This window comes from Mastomys coucha, unplaced genomic scaffold (genome assembly GCF_008632895.1).
Source record: "Mastomys coucha isolate ucsf_1 unplaced genomic scaffold, UCSF_Mcou_1 pScaffold22, whole genome shotgun sequence".
Lineage (NCBI taxonomy): Eukaryota > Metazoa > Chordata > Mammalia > Rodentia > Muridae > Mastomys > Mastomys coucha.
In genome coordinates this window covers 200,979,244-201,003,115 of record NW_022196905.1, presented here as the reverse complement: position 1 = coordinate 201,003,115, position 23,872 = coordinate 200,979,244, and the positions used below count along the sequence as shown (strand labels likewise).

The 23,872-nt window shown below is 42.9% G+C and overlaps 1 protein-coding gene and 1 long non-coding RNA gene across 7 annotated transcripts in view; one reads left to right on the top strand and one right to left on the bottom strand.

Moving 5' to 3' along the window:
• Positions 1-23,872, top strand: part of Palld (palladin, cytoskeletal associated protein) — a 393,911-nt gene that overhangs the window by 328,554 nt on the left and 41,485 nt on the right. The gene's annotated exons all lie outside the window — the stretch shown is intronic.
• LOC116069358 lies at positions 2,061-8,732 on the bottom strand. The gene is made up of 2 exons (XR_004109998.1): positions 8,693-8,732; positions 2,061-2,433 (listed from the first exon to the last, which is right to left on the bottom strand). It is a non-coding gene; the product is annotated as an uncharacterized LOC116069358 (long non-coding RNA).

Below are 23,872 nucleotides of genomic sequence, written 5' to 3'. Positions count from 1 at the left end.
TCATTTGAACTCATAAAAAATCCTGCTCAGGTGAAAGTTGTGATGGTCTTCTGACTGTAAGAAGAGTTAATAGCACCTTCTATTCTAAGAGCTGTGACTCTCAAAGTGTGGCTGTGACCTCTGTAGCTACACCTCAGCAGTAGCACCATCTTAGGAAGACAGAGCCACTGGCATCCAGGATTCCTGTGTCTTCTCCCACTGGTACCCAGTACGCCTGTCTTACCTGAATATCTATTTCTTACCCATACTGAAAACAAGCAGTATTTTCAAAAGTAGTATCACAATAAAATTAACTTGATTTTTTTTTTTTGAGATAGAGTCTCTCTATGTAGCACTGTCTATCCTGAAGTTCTCTGTGTAGGCCAGGATGCCTCCTAATTTGACCATATTAAGGCAAAATATTATTTGCTAAAGAATGGAAGCTCTACATAAATGATCTCTCTCTGAGTGTGTGTGTGTGTCCATTCAGAGGACAACTTATTGGAGTTGGTTCTATCCTTACACCATGTAGGTAGGCATAGAAGTCAGAAGGTAGGCAGTCATGGAGTCAGGTGACTTTACCTCATGAGTTGTCTCACTGACCCTTAAACTTTTCTTTTATATTAACAGTTTTCCCTGGGATGTAGAACTGTATAAAGACTGGTAATTCTAGGAAAGATTTTCATTTTTGCACTTGAATTTCCAACACTGAGTTTATTCACTTTGAAGGGAACTAGAGAGGTGCTTCTGTGGTTACGAGTGTTTGCTGCTCTTCCAGAGAGCCTGAGCCTAGTTCCCAGCACCATATATTCATTCACAGCTACATACAACAGCAGCACCAGTGGATCTGATGCCCTGACCCAACTTCCATGGGTACCGTACACATGTCTGCCACATACCCATTGCACATGCACACACACACATAAATCTTTTCTTTTCAAAGAAAAACTAGCAGAAAGAAATTAAGTTCCAGGAATACTTAATTAACATAAGTAAGTTTGATCCTACACTTCCCAGTCAGTGTTATTCAGGATGGTTCTTTCTTGTTTTTTTTTTCAAGACAAGGGCTCACTAGGTAAGCCTGGCTGGCCTAGAAGTCACAGAGATCCTCCTGCCTCAGCTCCCTGAGTGCTAGAACTAAAGAGTGAGCTACCACATCTAGCTCGGGATTACTGTTTGCTTTGCTGTACCAGCTCCAGGGGATCTCAAAGCTAGAATTTAGCCTGGATATTCATTTTACTTGCAAAGAAACCGAGTCTAGAAAAGCAAGAGCCTATAAAGCGAATCCTTGGGAGGTGACCAAAAATCTGGTAGGTTCTCTCCACACAGTCTCTAAGCTCATTTCTGTGGCAGGAGCCAGCTATTCTGACCTGTGCTTGAGGGTTCTAGACTGTGGACAAGCTGGAGGGACCAAACCCATTGATCTGGGTGTTAACAGCTAGAAACTAGGGCTATTGTCAAGAGTTATTAGGCACAACCTTGCAACCCAGCAAAAACTGGCACACAAGTTTAAGCGTAGATCAGCTTTCCAACAGCCTTTGGAAGCCATGGATGTAAAATTAATTTGAGGAAAATGAGAGGACACTCAGCATATGAAGGAACAAAACGTCAAAAGCAGGAAGTCAGAGGGTGACTGGTCACCAAACCTAGAGTCATGCTCGCTGGAATTCTGCACCTAAGCATTGGTAGAATTTAGACCTTGAATCTGGAATGCACTTTGAGGCTATGCCTTAAATAGTAGAAAGGAAAGGCTTACACTAGCAAGACATTTCCTACCAAATAATTATTAAATGGTAGCCTTTTGCATTTAATCAGCCCCAGGTTCCTAGGTTCAAGCAGGACTCAGCCCAGACTGAGCTTTCTGGGTCGACTTGTCTTCATATCCCACCAGGATCAAAAAATAACTAGAACTCTTATTTCAGAAAGAAACCGACAACTCAAGACGTACGTTGTCTGGGCTGCTTTGAATAATCAGTGTATAAGTTCAAGCAGACAAAAATGAACGTAGCTTAAAATGTGTGTGAAGAACACTAGGTGCTGTTAGTGGAGCTGGGAAGAAGTTATTTGGCAACTCTTCCTGGAGGGTGTGAGAATTTTTAGTGATTCCGTTCTTACCAAGAGGGTACCTCCCATCTGAACATAAATGAGCTCTACTCCACTGGGACATTCCTGAACACAGTTACATTCCAGCTGGGTGCAACAGTTGACTTTTGTCTGAGCTTTCCTTGGCAAGTGATAACATCAGAGGAAGAGATAAGACTGCCCCTTGGAGAACTGAGCCGTAACGGGGTCCAGGCCGCCACATGCCCATTGTGTAACTGACAGCTTTCAGATTCAAGCCTGTGTCAGATGCTTGGGGTGTTTGCTATTGGCTTCTCAAAGAGGCCGGATCCAATTTTCTTCACCATTTCAAGTCCAGCTGCAGAAGGTCCTCTGTGTAGTGCTCTGGCTGACCTAGTTGTGGAATAAAAAGGGGAAAGAAAAAGAGAGTACATATTTTGACATGTGGCAATGTGTGTGTGTGTGTGTTCTGTGTATGTATGTAAATGCCAGTGCAGGTACATAGCTACACAGGTACACAGAGGATAGAGGTTATGATTGTCTTTTGTTTCTTCTTCTATCGCTTTCTACCATATTTTTTGAGACAGGCTCTCACATTGAATCTAGAGATTACTAATTGACTAGACTGACTGGCCATCGAGTCCCCTGGATCCTCCTTTATTCCATTTTCTAGTGCATGATGCTATTTCCCATTTTTTCGGGGGGGAGGGGGCCTGGATTCTGGGTGTTCAAAATGAAGTCCTAATGCTTATACAGCAAGCACGATAACCAGTAAGCCACCGCCCCAGCCCTAACATGTGACAGTTTCTATAGTAACTGTATTCATTGAAGGAACCAGACCAAACATAGCTGGTGCTTTTAAAAGTCTGAACTGATTTTTCCATAGACTCTGACCTCTTGAGAACATTTCTAGCATACACCAAGCTTAGTATTTATAGTTATTTTGTCAATGGTGAAAGAAAGTGAAAGGAAACTAAAATTTCTGGACAGCCAAATTCAGCATGATATTTTTCACGTGTGTAACTTCAAGCATTGTCAAGCAGCCTCATTTAGTAGTTATTCTGTGCCTGGCCTTAAAGTAGACTGTGAAGTTTGAGCAGTTATCTGGAACAATTGAGATTCAGGCATGTAGCTGATTCAGTGAGACAATGGATGTAAAGCCAATCTCTTTTTCTTCGCCATTACCTCTCCTTACTGCCATGACACTCACATTAAGGGAAAAGGCAGGGGCCTGTACTGCTTAGTTACGCCCAGTTGTTAGTGAGTTCCCTAAACTGTGACTTCGTAGAACACAATGCATCAACTTCTAACCTGCTGTTCAATGGACTTCTTTAACTTTTTTTTTTTTTTAAGCAATAAACTCCCTGATCCTCCCTCCTTCTTGCAGAGTACCAAGAAACAAAGGATTTGATGACAAACAGGCAAAGCAGTGTCTGACGCTAAAGCCAGGAGACATTCTTTGCCTGGTTCCTGAGAGTTAAGTCATCTAACCAGACCCTGAGTGGGGTGAGCTTGTCTTCCACTTTAGTGAGGGAGGCCTGTCTTCGGCAACCCAGCTCCTGGGAGGGGGGAACAAATGTTCTCTCTCCACTCCTACTGCCCAAGAAAAGAACCTAGTTCCCTGACTCTCAAGTGGTTTAATAGTGTGTCTGAGCCTACCCTCCTCAAACCCCTTTCAAAGTTCCTCTAAAGATGGCAGTTCTTCACATTCCCAGCATATTTGAAAAGCTTGGAAAAACCCAGGCCTCTGCTGGGAAAGCCCATCCCCTTTTGACACACACAGTTGCTTATGTTGTGACTTCTCATTGTATTATAAAGTCTGCCTTCTAGGTCTGGTTGGGGAACAGCAGAATAATGTGGGAAATCACAGGTACTTCTGACTCCCCCTTAATAGGAGGGGTCTTCAGACCCTGTGTACCTAGCAGACGAGACCATTTTGCTGAGTGAATGAGCGAATGAATCCGGCCCATGTGTCACTGAGGCACACAGGGGCCTCTGTCAGCCAGGTTATATCTGATGCACCCCATCCTACTGTGCCTCTCTCTGCCTGTGTCTCAGTGGACTTGTTCTTTCCTTCCTGGGTGTCTGAAACCTGCCCATTGTACCTGCATTTGATTAGGGACTGTGAACCCATAGTCTGACTTTTATTTTCTCTGTCTTCAGAATCAATCTCTCCTCCCTCTTCCTCTCCCTCTTCCTCTCGCTCTCCCTCTCCCTTTCCTTTCCCTCCTTCCCTCCTTCAGTCTCTCTCTCTTTCTCTCTCTCTTTCTCTCTCTCTCTCTCTCTCTCTCTCTCTCTCTCTCTCTCTCTCTCTCTCTCTCTCTCTCTCTCTCTCTCTCTCTCCCCCTCCCCTCTCTATCTCTGCAATAAATCAGAAGTTATCCACATATGTAAAATGAATGAAAGAGGCAAAAATAAAGTCAGTTGGTAAGTTGAGGTACCAGTTCTGTCTCTTGTGGGTTCATTTTCTTGCTCCCTGCACATTTGTTTTTATTGAAAAACTCACTGCAGCACTTTAGTGAGTAACTTATCAAAGCCCCTTGATGTTAGAGCTTAAGAAACCCCTTTTACCCACATCTGACAAGCATGCAGTTGACATCAGTAACAACTAACAAGTAGCTGTCATCCAGCAAACAAAATCGTGCTGAGCCAGCCTGGCACTTCAATTCTCTTGGAAGTGGGCTAAGGCTTCCTAGAAAATGAGGCAACAGCTTGATGTTAGGGACAGAGGAGAGGGTTCTAAAAGACAAGGTCCTTGGAAGCCCAGCTTTCTCTCAAGCATGTAGCATCGCTGACAGTGTATTGGCTTCCTAAGTATGAGATGCAGGAAGACTGGAGAAACAGAAAGGCTAGGGACGCAGCACACTCCTCCCCTGGCCTCTCTGATCTGTACAAATGGTGCATAGTTTGGTTGTAGAGGCGGTGCTATGAATGGCAGCTAGGTTCTTTAGCGCTGAACCTAGATCAAGTTACAGTAGTAAAAGCTCCATCCATAGTCTAGGTTGACTGAAGAGGGGTGGGCAAGAAGGATAAATGCAAATAGGCAGCGAAGAAGGAGCTGTCTCCAAAGCTCCTAGGGTTTGTGAGTGTTCATACTTGTTCTTCGCTCTTGAAGTTTGAGTTAGTTATCAATGTTTGAGCCATGATAATAGATTTATTCTGCTTTGAGGGCTTTTAGGTCATTGAATTAAGTGCCTATGATCTGACCTACCTGGCGCTCATGTTTTATAGGTAGTAGAGAGTGGAAAGCCTATGTGCTGAGCTCATCAGATTGCAGCCTCTGTGCAGGAAGCATCTTTCCTCTTGCCTTGGTTGTTTTGGTGATTGTCATTGTTCACCATCAAGCCTCGCAGAAAAATGTGAAGTTGGCTCTGAGGATCCATGAATTGGTTTGCAGAAATTTGGGTGTCTAGGGAAACCAGAAGGGATCGCTTTGGCAGGTAAAGAGAGAAGTCATACCCAGCTGAACAACCAGAAGAGACGTAGTCTGGAAACTTTTGAGAGTATCTCACACTATATATTTTTTTCTTTCTGCTGGAAAGAGTTGTCAGTGTCTTTCATAAATGAACACAAATTCACCTCCTTTTCCCAAATAGAGCTCTTAGCCTTGAAAAAAAAAAAAAAAACTCATATAGGTTATTTTTGTAAGAGTAGTCTAAGAAGAGCTACACTCAAGTACACTCAATGTATAGCCCTGACCCTAGATTGTCTCTAGAATACCTTTGTCCACTTACATTTCTACTTACTAATGCCACTTTTTCCATCTCATTTTACTGAAGGTGGAAGAGGCCCCGAAGGGTCTATAAGCATGGGATTATCGCAGACAGATAAAGGTGTATATAAGGAGTGTTTGGGAGGCAGATACATGGAATGTGTCCAGAGACTCTGAGGGCAGGCCATAAAGTGAGGTGTGAACTGACAGCTGCAGAATGAATGGGAGGTAGAGCGAGCTGTTAAGTTGGGAGAATCAAATATTGAAGAGTAGCATTGAAGCTAGGAGGAAAACTTAGGAATGAGAAGAGGCCGTAGCCAGGCACCAGGCCTTGTGGGCCAAGTTAAAGAATTTGAAACTTATCCTAGAAGTTCAAGAAAGCTATCATTGGACCAGGAAGTCAAGGAGTCATGTGATCAGATGTGGGTTTTGAGACTCTGTGATGATGCTTGGAGAATGCAGTGTGGGAGGTGTGTAGGAGACAGGAAGTCCGCGTTTGCCATCTAGACGAGGAGGCAAGAATCAGCAGGTGAGCTACAATATTCTGACAGGACCAGGGTAGAGCAATGAGGAAGAGAAGATGTCACCAGTTGCTGATGTCAAGCCCTGGTCCCCTATAATCTCTGTAGCAGCTAAATTATGCAGCATTGTCCCAGGATATAAGTGTAATAATTAAGGTGGAGAAGGATGGATGATCAAAACCATGCAGCAAGCAAAGAGTAATTAGTTATCCAAGTTAACAAGACAAGAACTCGGTACATCATAGCTACTGTTCCTTCTTACTCCTCCATCCATTCCTGGACCAGTTGTTAAGCTTAGATAACATAGTGACCCGAAGAAATGTGGGTCCCGCCCACATGGAGATTGCAACCCAGTGAAGAAAACAGATAGCAACCAGAGGATCGTGCAGCTTGGCAACGTTGGCTGGGGATGCGATGGTAGGATGTCTAGAATCCTTAGACTGAAATGTCAGCTCTCTAGATCTTAAAGAAGGCTTGTGTAGACACGAGGGTGGGGAATACAAATTATTGACTAAGCAAAGTGACATTTCTCAGGTGTTCTCCGAGGTTCCATAGGCACCCCTCAATGAGTTGGCTAGACTTGGGCCTTGTGCCTATTTTATAGATGGAAAGACTGAAGGTCAGCTCTGTTAGTGTCTCAAGAGAGGCAGAGATTGGGGTCCTAGCTGCTCTGGCTGTCCTTTTGGGGCTGGGGTGGTATTAAATGGCTGAAGCCTTTGCAGGTCAAGCCACAGCTCCCCATTCTCAACTATATATAGTAAAGAACTTACATAAGAGTGCTATTTTAAAAAGACGACAGAGAAGAAAAGAGTGTGCCAGCTGAATTTTTTCCACCAAAGCTCATTTTTAACAGATGTGTTTTTTTTCTGTTTCTATGATGACAGTGAATCGAGGGACAGATTCCCTGGGGCCAGAGGGAAGAAAGCTGGTTTCTAGTATTTAACTGTGCCGTCTGGTGAATACGCCATCTCCAGCTTACCCTTTACTTGACGCCCCCCTTTTCCAATCCTAATTACTGATACCCCTGTTCCTCTAACGCCTGTGGAAAGGGGGTTGTGACGAAGCATGTGAGCATTGCTGAAATGATCCAAGCCAAACCTCGCAGTGTATTTGGGACAGGGTTGAAAGGAATGCTCTAAGCAAATAGGAAAATTCACACACAAGTGTTATCCCTGTCTTGCAATAAATGTTTTATATTATCATTATAAACTTTTTTGGCAAGGTTTTTCCATTCAGTTTTCCCTCTTATACAGTTTTCTCTCTTATAGACTCTAGAACCAACGTGTGCATTTTGTTCATTTTGTAAGTCAGTTTATTTCAACGTTGACCTTGCCATGATGTATAATATTAATACTGTGGCTACAAATTCCCTTTGCCCCTGGGACAGTTGATTTGTCACACATAGACCTACCTGGCACACCATTTGTCCCAAATGAAATGGCAAACATTTAGTTAACAAATTACAAAATGTGTATGTGAATGATCACCCTGACTATCAATAGCTAACACTCGCTTAGGCTTGCTTAAGCATTGCTCTTTACCCTGACACGCGATTACTTAGGCTCTTAGCCTAGGTGCTGATGTGACACTTACTTTAAAGATGAGGAAACACATCAGAAAGGTTAAGTGATGGGAGAAATAATAGTTTAACTTTAAACGTATGTAAGCCTCAGTCCGGAGCCAACACACCCAAAAAGTACACTATTACTTTTCATTACAAAGTCAGCAAGAAGTATGTGGATAAAACTCCCCCAGCTAGAGATAGCGAGTTCCTTGGGTCCTTGAATGGATTCCCTATCTCAGTTTCCTAGTGCAGAAGCCCTTGATAAGAAACAGTGGGTACTATCCACTACCTAAACTTGTGAATTCAGGAGATTCAGAGATTGTGTGTGTGTGTGTGTGTGTGTGTGTGTGTGTGTGTGTGTGTGTGAGATAATTTAAAAATAGTATAATATATTATATATTATGATATATAGCATATTACATATAATAAATTATAACACTCAAACATATATATAACAAATTATAACACATAATTTGAAAAGTTATATATAAGTTAAAATATATGTTATATATATAACATATATTTTAGAAAAGTTCAGTGATTGATTTAGAAGTATAAGCCCAGAACTGTTAGAATGATTCTGTCTTATTTTCTAGGCCAGGCTTCCTTCTCTCTGCAGCCCTTAGCTGACAGTCATTCCTCACCCCCAACATGTTCATGAACAGTGAGGTTAGCCTGGTTTTGTCACCAACAAGCACAGAGCTTAAGAAATCAGTGAGGTTTGTTACTTGTAGTATGTCCCAAGCAACGTATGATACGTGGTGGTGGGATGTCTTCGCTATATGAGCGAGCTCAGCTCACAACCTGTTGCATCTCAGGTTGTTTATTGACAAACTGCTTTGAATGTGGCATTACCTGTCAACACCATTGTGCCCTTGTGGCCTCCCAATGTAGGACTTTTTTTCTACTTGTTTGTTCCTCATGACCATAGTTTTTATGTCATAAGGAAAGCAAATTGACATCAGAAAGAGTCAGCAACGCCATGACAACTTTATATCATGGGAAGGAAATGTTCAAAGAATGACTGATTTTTATTTTATACACACACACATGAAGGTTAAACCATCCCTACTCCCAGCAAGAAGCCTGCATTAGTTAGCACATTAATATTTTACAACTTCAGAGCAAAGGACGCGAGCTCAGAGTTAACCAGTATTAAAACCTCATGACTTCTTCATAGCTTATCTATCCTCTTAATATACCAGTCAGATAAAAAAAATAGTTTCTAATACATCCATGTGTGGACAGATACCCTTGGAGACCAGAGGAGTTGGATCCCCTGGAGTTGGACCCCCAACTGGGTTTGAGTGCTAGGTGTGTGTGCTAGAAAATAAATGCCAGTCTAGTTAAGGAGCAATACATGCTCTTTACCACTGAACTATCTTTCCAGCCCCATAGAACTCTTTGATAGCAACCAGTAATAGGACTACAATAAATTGAGAGCTTGAAAATTTCTGGTTTCTCCTCTCTGTATGCACAGCAATACAAGCATACATCAAAAACAGGAAGATGGGTGCCCAGGTAGATGGCTCAGTGAGTGAGGAGTCTCCTGCGAAGCCTGAAAACCTGAGTTCAAAACCAAGGACCCACATGGTGGGATGAAAGAACTCTTGAACGTTGTCTTCTAACCTCCGTTTGCATGCTGTATAAAGTGTGTACACACACACACACACACACACACACACAAAAAATAACTAAAATGTAATGAAATATCTTAGACGTGGAAAGCAAAAATTTGAAGGACATTAAATGTACTTTTCTAAATGTACCTTCTTTGAGGGCTTAAGTGTACTTTGTCAATGCTCTCCATGGTGTTACTGTAGTTGAAGACCTGTCACCTGACCAGCATGTAGCTCAGGAGACAGTGTTCGCCTATCATGCGAGAAGCCTTAGCTTTGATCCCTCACACTGAATGGGTGGGCTGCACACTTAGCATCCCAGTACCCAAGAGTGGCAAAAAAGAGGACCAGAAGTCCAAAGGGCATCCTTAGCTCCGTAGCTAGTTCATTCAAGGCTAGCCTAGGCTCCGTGAGACCCTGTCTCAAGACAAAATGACACTGATGGGTTGAGTATTTCACCTCCTGTGGGCAGGCCCTGGGTGAGCGCAATTCCCTGTCTAGTCATTCGCTGAGAATTAAACTCTGATTATTTAGGGCAAATTTTCAGGTTGTAAGTAGTTTCCCTAATATGAAAAAAAAAAAAAGTAATATTTGTGGAGCTAAGCCAGGCTCCCTTCGCTTGTTTTATTTGTATTAGCGGAATTCCAGGGGGAAATGTGCGGTGGAGCATGTGGGCTGCTCACTGTTTAGCCAAACTAAATGAGTGATACTGGGAGGCATGGTCTTAAAACTCATACACTCAGTGTATTAAAAGCTGTCTTTCTGAGGTTTCTCCAAGTCTTAACAAGAACAATACTTTTATTGAAAATGGGCCTTTTGCATTGAAGAAGAAGAAAGTCTCTGTTGTAATCTTTAACTGGATGAGTTTTTCCTGAGATCATGGTTTCCAGATCTAAAAGCTCTGTGCGCAGCATACTGCCTATTCCTAATTAGAGAGTGCTGGCAGCTGAGGGGCATTAGCAAGGACGCAGTAACAGCGAGGGTGTGCCTGTGGGCTGTGAGCGAGCTGGTCTGTGTTTAACCACTGCTGCCCACTATCTGGTATTGTCCAGTCTACCTTCATGCCCACCCCCCTCAGCTCACCCCCAATATGAAGATGGGCGCTGGGTCTTAAGACCATGCCTGGTTTGTACCTGCCTAGATTATAAACCAGACTCTATACTAGATTCTAAACCTAGACTCTCAACCTTCCTAAAGCTGCGACCCTTTAATACACTTCCTCACGTTGTGGTGACCCCAATCATAAGATGACTTTGTTGCTACTTCGTAACTGTGATTTTGCTACGGCTGTGAATTGTAATGTAAATAAGTACCTGATTCGTGACCCCTATGGGGTCCCAACCCACAGGTTGAAAACTGCTAATCTAAACCATTTTTTATACATTGGGTGAGGGTGGGGCGGGTGTGGGGGGGCACACAGTCTGTAGCTAAAACAAAAAAACCTGAGCTTCGTAATTGGTCAAAATTAGAGGACACAGCAAAGATAAGAACCAAGCTTCTAAGAACATAGCCCGGTAGAAAGAAAGATAAGCAGGCCACTTACTCAGTCGAAGTCCTCCAATCGTCTCCTTCAGAAGGGGAAAGGAGTAAGTGAGGAGCTTGGAGACAGCCCAGTAGGTTAAGGTACTTGCAGCCAAACCTGATGTCCCGTGTTCAGTCCCCAGGACCCACATGGTGAAAACAAAGACCCCATTCCCAGAAGTTGTTCTGTGACCTCCCGTACACACTTGCACACACAAATCAGGACATGTAATCTTTAACCAAAAAGAAACAAGTGATATTAATTTTGATAGTATAGTCTATTTAGCCCTGTATAATCAAAATATATCATGAGCATGGAAATAATATGAACATTACTAATGAGATCATTTTATATTTCCTTTGCAAATTATCCAAAATCTGGTATATCTTTTAAATTTGCAGCATATCTTAACCTGGACTAGCACCGTTCAAGGGTTTGGCAGCCACACGCAGCCAGCTGCTGCAGTATTTGCACAGGACAGGTTTTGAGGATAAACAAATCTTTGTTCTCTAAGACAGTGTAGCAGAAATAGCATTTCATATTCTCAGTGCTCATCTCCATCTTTTGCTGCTACATTACAAGCCCGAATGACCCATCCTGGTGGCAGAAATGAGGTCCGTTCAGTGGGGAGGAACCTGCTTAGTCTCTCCTGGAGCAGGCCCATCTGGGATCCCAGCCTACACAAAGGTCTCTTTCTTAAGATGTGAGGCTCTCGGGTGGGTGCATGGTAGGAGGAGAAGGTTAGACAATGAGATGGAAAGTGCAAAAGACACATGAATTAATAGTGTCAATATTCAGTGCTGGTAATTACTACAGGATAACAGGTGGGTGCATGCATTGCTCACTTGGGGGTTTAAGGAGTCATTCATGGGGTGAATTATTCTGTGTGGTATGAAAAAAAAAATGGATTATAGTCTAAGGTGGATTTTTCCTCTGACTGTCAAAGGAATTAAAGAGATTCTCATTAATCTATAAAAGAAAATATCATTATTTACAACTTAAAAGAAAACAGGAGAAACTGAAGAAGATGGTTTCCATGCCTGGCCCAAATGTCTCTATCACAGGGATGCAGTAGCCCACATACTGAAATATAAAAAATGACCTCAGAAGCACAGTGAGATGGGTACTTAGAAAAGCTTTGCTCGCTGTGTGTGTGTGTGTGTGTGTGTGTGTGTGTGTGTGTATGTGTGTCTGTGCGCGTGCGCCCACATGCACATTGTCCCAAGCATGGCACAAAATGAGAAAACAAATGCATTCAGTGTGGGAGCTCAGGTAGAAGACTCTGGGCCTAGAAAGCACAGGGCCACCCTGTGCTATGTTAGAGGTTATATCCTTATCCATGAGGGCACATGTGCACGCCTGTGTGATGAGACTATGCTCCTGGGAGGTCAGACACTAGACGAACAGCTCTGTGTTCCCTTTAAAGAGTGAGCATGTTCTTGCTTGACCGATGTGGAACATAGCTTTCCCTTGCGCTGTGAACGGTGTTACTGTGTTCTTCTGAGAACACAGAACGTAGACTTAGAAGACTTGAGTAAGCCTCTCAGTGGGCAGAGTTTTTAACCAACCTCCATGTTCTCACACAAGAAACAAAAATGACCGGAGGCATGTTACCAGTCTAATGCTGAGGGAGGAAGACAACCCCGAGTCTTGCCTTCCATGTGTGCCTTATGTAACTGCCATGAACATTTAAAAGGCAAAAAAAAAAACCTCACACCCATTCATCTGCTTGTACTACTTCTCTAAATGAAGGAATACCCAGTCTTGAAGTTTATAGTCTTGGAGAGAAACCTCCATGTGGTATGCAGCAAGCTCTATGACTGACATGTGAAATAAGTTCAGTACCACAGCTGTCCATACTCTGACATTCTCCCGGGAAAGGCATTTCAAGATCTTGCAGCATTTTTATTGTTTTGGAAGGGAGTCATAAATACCACAGTATAGAAAATTCCATTTGATAGAATGCTAGATGAACAAGTCTCGACTATGTACAGCCATGTATAACCTTGTTGGAAAACCAAGGAACTTTGATAGATTTCTCTAGTTTTTCTTTTTCCTGAGGAGTAATCGCATTAAATAATTGGGTTTTTCACCTCAGGATTATATTTGTGGTATCAGCCACTTCTTAGGGAGAAACCTCATTTTTTACAGCCACTCTTTCCCAGACATATTTGGATGGATTTTATTTACTGCTAAAAGTTGGATCTGTGTCCTGAGGGAAAGGCTGGTCGCATCTGTTACTCTTGCATCTGACCCTTTGGCCTCTAAAAAATGTCAAGGTTAGCTGGTCAAAAGCTAAGGGAAAAAAAGACATTTCAAACATATAGTTCCTTCCCAGGTCACAAATCTCTTCATCCATGATGTTCACCTGCAGCTCCTGAGCCTGCCGAGTACATTTTTAAGGTTTTTGTTTCCTTTCACAACCTCTTCCTTCTTCAGATTCCAGGTTGGACCCGGAGTCTGGTGATAGGGCAAAGCTTTTGTTCATACTAGAGAACCTCTGACTTTTCTGTCTTGGTTATTAATATTTAATTTAGTGGTGGTTGACCTTCAATGGAAAATAGATTCCTCCAAGTACCTAGAGCCAACTGTGCATTCCTCTCACTGTTTACCCTTGTAACACTGAGACACACGGAAGATGTTGTTGGCAGTGTATTACTTATTCAGAGATGTTGTTCAGTATGTTCTTCAGAGATGGGCCTGTATTTGTGGAAATTTGGGAGAAAAAAAAATCCTGCTCTTGGAATAATGTTTTCTTGAGTATGTAAAAACATAAAGTCTTACTAAATTCTACCATAATTAAAGATACACTCTCTCAATAGACTGAAGGACAGCTGAGTAGTACCAATGAGACTCTACTGTGCAATCTTTGAGGTGGTGTTTTTTTTTTTTTAATAGCTCAGAAGGACTCCTTTAAGGTATTTAAAGTAAAAAGCAACCCAGATTTCTATCTCACAGATCATGAAGATTTTCAAACCAGAAAGATGTAGTCAAAGCCACAGAGATCACCAGCCAGCCCACAGACACATCTGCAGAGGATAGGCCTGGGTAGCTCACTGTCCGGGATGCTGAAGAGGCTGGCTGGCTGGGATTTCATAGCCACCCCCAGCTTTTGCAAAAGCCAGACTCTAGTTTCTTTGCACATTGTACTGTTTGCTTCTTCACTTGTTCTACAAGTGATCTGTTCAAAGAGGTGGCTAGGGAAGAGCACTATTAAGCATACAGAGACTCACGCACTGTCACATACTACTGGTGACAGGTCTCTTTGGATCCTACAACACTGAGATTCGCATTATACTTTCAAAATCTGACCTCAGAACCTTTGCGCATTAATCTCTTCTTCCTGCCTCTCCACATTTTGGGGATCAATATGGTACAGCTGTATACAAATGATGTCTAGTCAGTAGAGAGTGAGTGTAATAAACTAATACTGACTGTTGATGTCAAAACTGAAGGAAGAAACTGTGGAAGTGAATGAACTTCTTATCATGAAAATAAAAAATAAAAGTTTTTAAAGTCCAGTCCATGAGACCTAGCTACCTAAATAATTAGGTTGCCTTTAGGGCACAGCCAGGGTATGTCTATATATAGCTGTTATGAGCACCATTGCAATGTAGATCTAGTGATAGAGGAGAAAGGCCCTCTGGGGCTGAAGTGATGTTGCACATGCTCAGTACCAGAGAATATGGCTCTTTGATTTGGGCACCATATCACAACAGTTCTGAGACAGATCTCTCCACTGTTTTCCAGTATGCGAACTTAGACAGCTTAAGTTGCACGTTGGGTCCTCATTTGTAAAGTGAAGATAATAAATTGGCCCGTCTCCTGCCAAAATCAGATGAGCTTATAGAAATAAAGAACTTAATACTGGTGTTGGGTACATAGTTAACACTCATTAAGGCTATTCCTAGTAGCTAACTATTGTTAGTACTCAGTACTGGCTACATGGCTATTGGTGATAGTAGTAATAATAGTAATAATATCCGTGGTTGGTTAAGTTCCTCCAAAGCGCACCCTCCCCACACCCAGGTAGCTTCAAACACAGGGAGTTAATAAGTGAATCTCTTCTTTGGTTTCCAGGGCACTTAGTTACTAAGACAACAGCAGAGTGGTGCAAAATTCTTTAAGACAGAAACTTCTGGGATTTTGAGGGGACTTTCCTTAACCCAGCATTTTCTTCTGAGGGAAAGAAAAATTACTCCAGCTCTTATGGGTCAGCCAGTCCTCTGAGGTCTGAGTTTCCAGGTTCATCTTCCCTACATATTTGCCTTCAAAAGTAAGTTCCAGAAGAAACCAGAGGAGTACCATCAAAAGAACCATTTCCAACACCACTAGAAGTTGACCCACAACCTAAAAGATCAGAACTCCTCAAACAGAATATCCCAAGTCTTCCCCTCATGACACCGTTAAGTGTTTTCAGGGCAGCCAGTGCTTACACAACTGAGTATTGAGCCAGTCTGGAAGCTCCCGAGAGAAGTGATCAAGACTTATCTAGAAGAGGAAGTGGGGAGGACAGAGACAGTGTCACTCAGGGATGGTTCAAGTGCATCCCGACTGAGACACTGTCAGGAACAGCGTGAAAATCCCTTGCAAGTATTTCTGAGCAGGGAAAGTGAAATCACAGAGCGTCCAATCCCTAGCAGTGTGTGCCAAGTATACTGATAGTACACAATATATAGTGTGTGCTTACTATTCAAGAGAACACTGCCTTAGCCTGAGAAATCCCCTAGTGCAATGAACATGATGAGGGTGCCATTATGGGGGAGTAGTGCTGATTAATAAATAATACTCTCCCACATCTAGTAGGGGGAGCAAGGTACTAGAAAAAAATTATATATATAATATATTAATTATATATAATATATGCATATATAATATATTATATATGCATATAATATAATAATTTTGGGAGAGATTGTAAACTTGGGGTCTCTTTAACTCCTTAGAAGAAACAAGATACAAACAACAGATTCCATCCCCATCCTTGATTGTCTTGTTCCTAAAGCTGCATTTGTGGGCTAGGAAGGACAGAGGTCCAGACGCAGCCATTTCTGCAAGGGCCATCACAAAATGAAAAATGGCAGACATCCTATTCTGACATGAACACCCAGTGCCATAGACAAAGTCAGCCTGGCAGAGTCAAAGGAGCCAGCAGCAAACACAGCCCAGAGCTGCCCATGTGCCCACTGAGGCTGGGCCTGAGGCCTGGCAGAGTCAAAGGAGCCACCAGCAAACAGCCCAGAGCTGCCCATGTGCCCACTGAGGCTGAGTCTGAGCCAGTGGTGGAGAGACTGAGTTAGAGCACCATGGCCCAGAGGTGTCAGGAAAGACATCTGAACTGAAGAGTGTCCTGCATCTCACACATTCGAGGAGATGGTCAAGGGACAAGATCTCTCAGATCTTCACGATGAGCCTGTAGGGAACCTGTAGATACAAGAACGGGTGTGAGTTCAATACAGGAAGTCCTCGGACAACTGGGCGGTGTCTGGAAGTCATATCCATTCTCCAAGGCCCTGAAAGTCAGGACCTAAGTCACAAGTCAGTTGACTTGTGAGTTGAAGTTTAGATCAGGGAGTGGGCAGTACCTGCAGACGAAGCCAAAGCCTCAGCCTAAGTGACTTCCAACCCTTAACTAATGAGAACCAGGGCCCCTCCAGTGGGGGCCACACAGCTTCTTGAGAAAAGCAGGGGTGTTTTCCCACAAAGGGGATCAGCATGGAACAGCCACAGCACAAGTCCCAAGTCCCCACACACGTCGTAGCCAAGTGGCCAGAATAAGAATGTAACTAACCTTCAAAGCTCCAGGAAGAGTTTGCCCTCTAACAGTTGAAGCAGGCAAGCTTAGCGAAGGGCAAACAGGACTGAGGGTATCCTAATCCTCAGGGAAGAGTCACCTCGTTCAGGACAGACCATCTGAGGAGACTGGGAGCAAGCTCTCCTCAGCCATGTTGGTGAGAAGGTCACCTTTTCCGGAAACACTCTTTTAGAAGGCAAGTCAAACATTATTTTGCAGTGGCTCTGTCTTGGTAGACATTAAAGAGGGCAGGAAAGGCTCCCATTAAAAGACAGCTCCCCATCATCTTCCTGCTGAAAAACAGGGTTGTCTTTCGGGGAACACTACCTCAGAGATGAGAGACCCTGCAAGGTCCTGAAGGAGCGAATGGAGCGCAGGCAGTCAGTGGCACGCTCTCCCTATTGCTTCTTTGTCCCCTACCAAATCTGGAAAAATCCATACAAGCAAAACTGTAGGAGAGACAGAGCCTGGTCCAGCTGGAGCCATCGCATCTACTACCAAGCTTCCTGCTCTAACGTGCCAAACACGGAGGCCTTCAGCCAAGCTGCTGCATTTGCTAGCCAGAGTTATCCTACAAGGCACAGATGGATCAGAGGCAGAAGCAGACAGTCTCAGAATGGTCGCCCTATGGAGCGAGCAGCCCCATCAGCGGAACCCCTATCCATGCCCCACAGGAAGCCAAAGCCCCATGAAAACCCCGTGGGGAGGCATCAGGCTGGCCAGGCTCTTCTAGCTGCCTTTCTTCTTGCTGGGGCATGGATTGGGAAGTTTGTCCTAATGATTCAAACAGAAACTGCTTGTCCAGGATTTCCAAGTTTAACTTCTTCTTCCCCATAAATGATTCATCCCTTATTGATTTTCTTCAACAAATGTTGTGATTAAGATATATATATGTATATATACATATGTATACATATATATACATATATATATCTTGCATATATATGTATATATATATATATATATACATATATATATATATATACTTCTACCGTTTTATTTTATGTGTGTGCTTTTTAGGGAAAATGCTAGCACACAACTATACACCTAGCCTCAGATACCTTTTAAAGTTTCTGTCTGTCTGTCTGTCGGCATGCACACGTGGGCATGCACACGTGTATGTGTGTGTATCTTTGTGTCTGTGTGTGTGCTTAAGGTCTCTCATTGTGATCTGAGGTCCACCCATTAGGCTATGGTACCTGGCTATGGAACCTCAGAGAACCTGTCTCCTCCTCTGTAGGATCAAGGTTCCAAGGCTGTGACACTATGGTTAGCTTTGTACATAGTTCTAGGAATGGAGACCAGGTCTTCCTGCTTGTACAACCAACTCTTTATGTCTAAGCAAGCTCTCTTCTCAGCTGCCTTAAAGCATAGGTATTTTTTATACGCACATGATTTTTAAAATTCAAACAGCCTATAAAATTATAAAATGCAAACGTAAAAGGTTCCCCGCCTCCAGTTCATTTTTGTCTTGCTTTCCAGAGATTGAGCTCTTTCAACAACTCCTAACATGATTGTTTCTTTATTCAGAGTACACACATTTGTCCATCTATTGAGGCATCAGCCTTGGATGCTGCTACTAGGTTACCTTTCAGTCTTCTCACTAACAAGATATTCATGTCTCCAACCAGCGGGTCACTTGGTCAAGTTTGCTATCTTTCCATTTCCATATCTATCAAATAAGGAAGTTGGCTCTGGGGACCATTAAGGTCACTTTTTTAAAAGCTGGAAAAAGAAAAGAAGGAGTAGAAGACTCATCTGTACATGAAATTTAGAGATAAAACTGTTCTGACACTTCTGAGCATTTAGATAATGAAATCGATAAGCTTTCATCCTCCTTGTCCTCTGCCTGTTGCCTCTCCACTGGGCTTCTTTCCCTGTGCGTGGCTTCCTTTCCACATGGAGATTCTTCCACGGCACATTCTTTCTTAGGGTCAGTCTCCAGCATCTCTGAGAAAAGGCCCAGCGCAGGCAGCAGGGTTGTACCTCAGCCATCCTCATCATCAGTGCTTTTGAGCCCCATTTGAGGTCATAGCTGCCTCCTGGTTAGGGACATGCTATTGTATCTTTATGATCTGCGGCGCTATGGACACACAGAGGAATCATGTCCTCTTTCTATAGAGGACTTTGTTATTTCCTGATTCAGAGACAGAAGGAGAAATGGGCCCTAGGGAGGGAAAAGAGTCACTTAGAGATGGCTAAAGTTCTCAGCAACCCCAAAAAGATCCCCAAGACACTTCTCAAAGCAAGTACAAACTCAATACGTTTTTGACCGATAACCAAATAAAATGGAAAATGGGCACTGGTTCAGCCTGCCACTGCTTGGAACACGATGGAGTGCCTCACAGATGCCAAATTAGGAACTCTGTTGCCAGTTCACAAACACACTTCTTCGGGAATGGAAGTTTCTTATTTTGGACACCACAAAGCCAAACTGTAACTACCATTATTACCAAAGTACAACATACATTGCATTTTCACAAATATGAATATACAAATCCCTCTCCTTATTACAGGATATGTTTCCTTTTCCTACGTTTCTTATCAAAGTGTGTCTGGCAGTCTCTACATGGGGATTTAGTGGCATTTGAGTATGAACCGCTGCCATGATAAGGAAGTCAAAAAGAACACAAGCCTAGCCCTGGGAGACCTGCCTGATGGGTGAGCCATGCCTCTAATGCTACTCCTGACTGTGCCCTGGAGCAGCTGGCAGAAGGGAGGAGAAACATGTGGGCAGTGTTAGGTGGGGCTGCAAGAAGACAGGACTTTGAAGATGGGCATCCAAGACTAAAGGCCACCTCAGGGTAAAAGTAAAAGTACTGGAGCCCCTCGCCTCTATTCTGCTGGCTCTGTGTTCTTACTTGTAAATATGTATGTGGTGGCGGCCACACCTCTAAGATTGCTCCTGTAGAAAAAGGCAGCTGTGTGTGACTAAGTGCCATTCGGCTCAGTGGAGCAGATACACGTGGGGACTTTAATTAAATTCAGCAAATATTTATTTAGTCGTTGGTCTGTGAGTAGTGGCGAAGGCACTGCAGAGAAGAGCCTAGAGAGGTGGGAGAACTGGTGTTCTGTAAAGCCGTTCGAGTGAGCAAGTAATGATGATTTGTTTTGAAAGATGTGACCCTTGACCCCCAGTAGTAAGCCATTCTTACAAACATTGACAGCACACCACTGGAAATCACAGAAGGCATGGTAGAAGCTTCTACAATGGAAAATTCAAGAACTATTAACCATCCCCAAACCTTAAAATATGCCAAGTTCTTTGTTTTGTTGTCAGATGGCAAGTTAATTATTCTCCCTCCTACCCTAGTTCTTCAAAAACTCTTGGAAATTTTATGCTTAAGATCTGAGAGGTACTCCACATGTGTCTCACAGGGGGTTTTCTTTGGTGTTTCAATGAGACATGAGATCATTGATTCTGCCCCAAGCATTGACCAAAAAGGTTAGCAAACAGACTTGTTCAAAAGCGTACTTTGTCTATGTTATGAGTTAATAGCATGCATTTTCAATTAGGAACAGTTCATGCTCCTCTAATGTCCACTAAATTAGCATAGTTTTTATAAGAATCAACAGCTAATATCTTCCTGCTGCTCTCACCAGCCTTTGAAGCAGGAGAAATGAAAATCATGTCAGGCATTTCACTGTGTTGCCTGCCTTCCTGCATTCCTCCCGCAAAGAGGCTGAGCACCAGTGTTCTATGGGGTTTGATTCATCAGGCATCCTATGACCGCAGGCATCATCAAAGCTCATCCGCATCTCGTATTCTCTGCCTAGTTACAAACCCTGATCTCTTGGCGAGGATGTAAATGTATTGGAGCAGACTCAAAAATCTTCATTGAGCCCACTGGCCATTTCCTCCTGTGGAGAGTTGGAACCACACAGCTCTCGATGAAAACTCTTCGTCTCCTTGGAGCCTGCTGCAGGATTTAGCTTTGATGAGCAGTCTCATCCATACTGATGGGCCACAGTTCCCCAACCTCTTGGTCCTTATTCCTTGTGTTATAGGAGAGTTGAAGCTATGCTTTCAGTTTCCCAGACTTTCCCAGGAGGATTGTGAATTGGGCAGCAATTATGCTCCGCCCCCACCCACCCTCTCTCTCTCTTATATCAGTGAATGACTTTAAACAGAGATGAACTTTATGAATTGAGACACAAGGCTACTGTCTTTATGTTGTGGAGCCAAACGTGCTTCTTATTCTAAGTGCAAGGGACAAAACTTTAGAAGTAACTCAAGCCGTGTGCTGAACTTGGCCAGGCCACTTCTCCCTTGATCCATCCTGTGTAAATTAATTGTGCTCAGCTCTGGCCCTGTCTAGAGTCAACAAAATTTACAAAAAAAATCTCAGAATGAATTAAAGATCAAAGAACGGGACATTGCAGCCTATGCCTATGCTATTTGGCAATACACATTAAACACACACATACTCACTCCCAAGAAGGGGTCGCGCTTTTAACTTGATTTTCCCATTCTCTTATGTGGTGTGTTGTACAAAGCCTGCATCTTTCTCCCTACTCTTTCTCCCATTCCTAGGGAATGTATTTGAACTCATAATTATTTTCAAACTCCTAACTCCCTTAAAGCCAAGTAATATGATCTCATTTGGCTTATTTTTTTGTTGTTCTTTTTGAAATTAATTTTTAAGTTGACATACAAACTGATGGGTTTCATTATAGAATTTTCATACATATACGTGGTTCTATTTGTGACTTACATATTAATTGTGTAAGTGGACTTTCCCAAGATTGTGATTTTTATGCCTTTTACACTCAGCAATGATGAGGCAGTGCTAAGGAAACCAAGCTGTTCTATATTAGCCCTCATGGAATATACCCATGATATAAAGCCGTAAACCGAGGAATGTGTAATTTAAACAAAAGTATGATTGGTGAGACACTAGCACTGAGAAGTTATAGAAGGATTTTAATCAAAATGGAATGGAGGCCTCCATGGTTTTATATCTAATATATTGCATCTAATCATAACATTTGGCAATGCATGTTATGTAAATAATACTATGTAGACTTAATTATTCAGAATTAATATATCCACCTCTCTCACCTTGGATCCTGATCTAATTTCCATCAGAAGGGGAAAATAAATAGATTTTGGGAATACCCAGGGCTCTGATTCAAAACTTTGTCTTTACTGTAAAGTTGGCAAAAATTCTTCACTCCTGTCTGAGGCCCTCTTCCTTGTGCCTCACGAACTCAGAAGAGCTATAGCCAGAAATATCTGTTGTCATCCGTGATGGTGATGGATCTGTCTGTTTCAGTCCCTGGCTGCATGTCATGGGAAGATGGACACCACACTCCTTACATTTGTGATACTTACAAACAGCAGGAACAGAGGAGCTTATCGTTGTAAGGGTGATGATGCTCAGCAGTTCTTAGTCTGGCAATGACTTCTGGGTTACGCAGTCAAAAGTGAAAAGAGAGGTGTAAGAAACATATTTATTCTTAAACCACACATGGTTTCCACCCCCTGTGGACTAAAGTATTTCTCCTGGTGGTTATGAATCCTCCATCTTTATCAGTGTGAGTGGGGACAGATTCTCACTACCCAGACCCTGTTCTGGGATTTCCCAATTTACATAAAAGTTCTCTTCCAGAAGTTTCTTTTTCTTATCAGTTATCGTGAGCATGGGCATCGACTCTCCAGAAAACAGAATGCTAGGTAGTAGGAGCTGCACATCTTTTTCCAAATTACTCCTTATTACTGAGTAGTGGGAGAGAAAGACCTAGGGCAAGACTTTGTGAGCCAGCCTCTCGCATCATAACCACATTAACTATCAAAATCCAATGATCCTGATGCCATAAAGTGAAGAAAGCCATTGGGAGGGAAACCTGACCCCAGATATATATTTTTAATTACATCGAAGGTCAGGGCTCCTCTGTGCTGGCACGCCGGGTGTTGTGAATGAATCAAAGGACAGACAGAGGTCCTGAACTCACTGTAACGCGGAGTAGCTTGCCCAACTTGTAAATGGACCGTGACAGGTGCTTAACAGAAACTCTGGGCGGTTTTATTTCCTGAAGTATTGAACCTCTGAGAACCTTAGGGTGTGTTTACAGCGGGGAAGTTCTTAGAGTTTTTGAATTGGGGGTGTGGCGAGGAGAGGAGAAAAAAGAAGTTGGAAAGAATCTGCTGGCTCGCTTGTGGATAACCAAAGATTTGAGCACTCTGGCATTGAAATCCTGCTTGTGACTAAGGCTTTTTAGAAGCTTGTAGCCCAGGTTTTCGTGCATATGTTGTAGGTTCATCTTCGGAGGAAAGCCGACAGGGTAAAAGGAGTGGGGAAACCAGATGAGCTTTTTTGTTTGTTTGATTTGTTTTGTTTTGTTTTGTTTTTGAATGACAAACAGCTTATGAGTAATTTCCAGAGGGCAGCTTTAACTTTCTGGTATCTCTGCTTCTCTTTGCCTTCTTGTATATCTGTGAAAACTAACTTCCATAAAGGTCACCCAGTGAAAATGGAGACAGTGGTTTAAAATTGTACATGTGATTATCACAGAATTGGGGTGTCAAATCCATTTAAGGGCCTAAACAAAACCAATGTTCAAGCAGGAATCAAGTCAGTGTCTGGGCTTCCTGATCCTGCCTCTGTTTCCTGCACATTCTACTCTTAGCCCCAGTCCAAAGCCCTGAAAAGGGGGAGAGGAAAAATCCTGGAGAAATTCTTCCTATCTCTCCTGGTAGCAGCCGAACCACTACATTATTCTGAAGGTGCCTTGGCAGCTCTTGGGCCATTTTGAGTTAGCAAATGTTGGAATTCTTCCTCTTTAAAAAAAAAAAAAAAAAAAAAAATTTTTTTCAAATAGCCTGTTGTGGCAGAAAATGAATGATGGGGGTGGGGGGCCTTGAGGCAGCTGCTCCCTTTGTGTTCAGAGTCAGAAAGCAGAAAGAAATCATCCAGTCCTTCCTTGAGCAAGATTGGTTTTCTGAAGAGAGTCAAAAGCAATGTAGGTGGTTCTAGGGAGTCATTCCCTCGCCCTCGATAGAAGGCCTGTGGTCTCTGGGACAGCCCCAGCGCCACCCAGCTTTTTTGCTGATGTAGGCCACGCTTAAATTATCTCCAGACACATCTGCGACTCTCTTG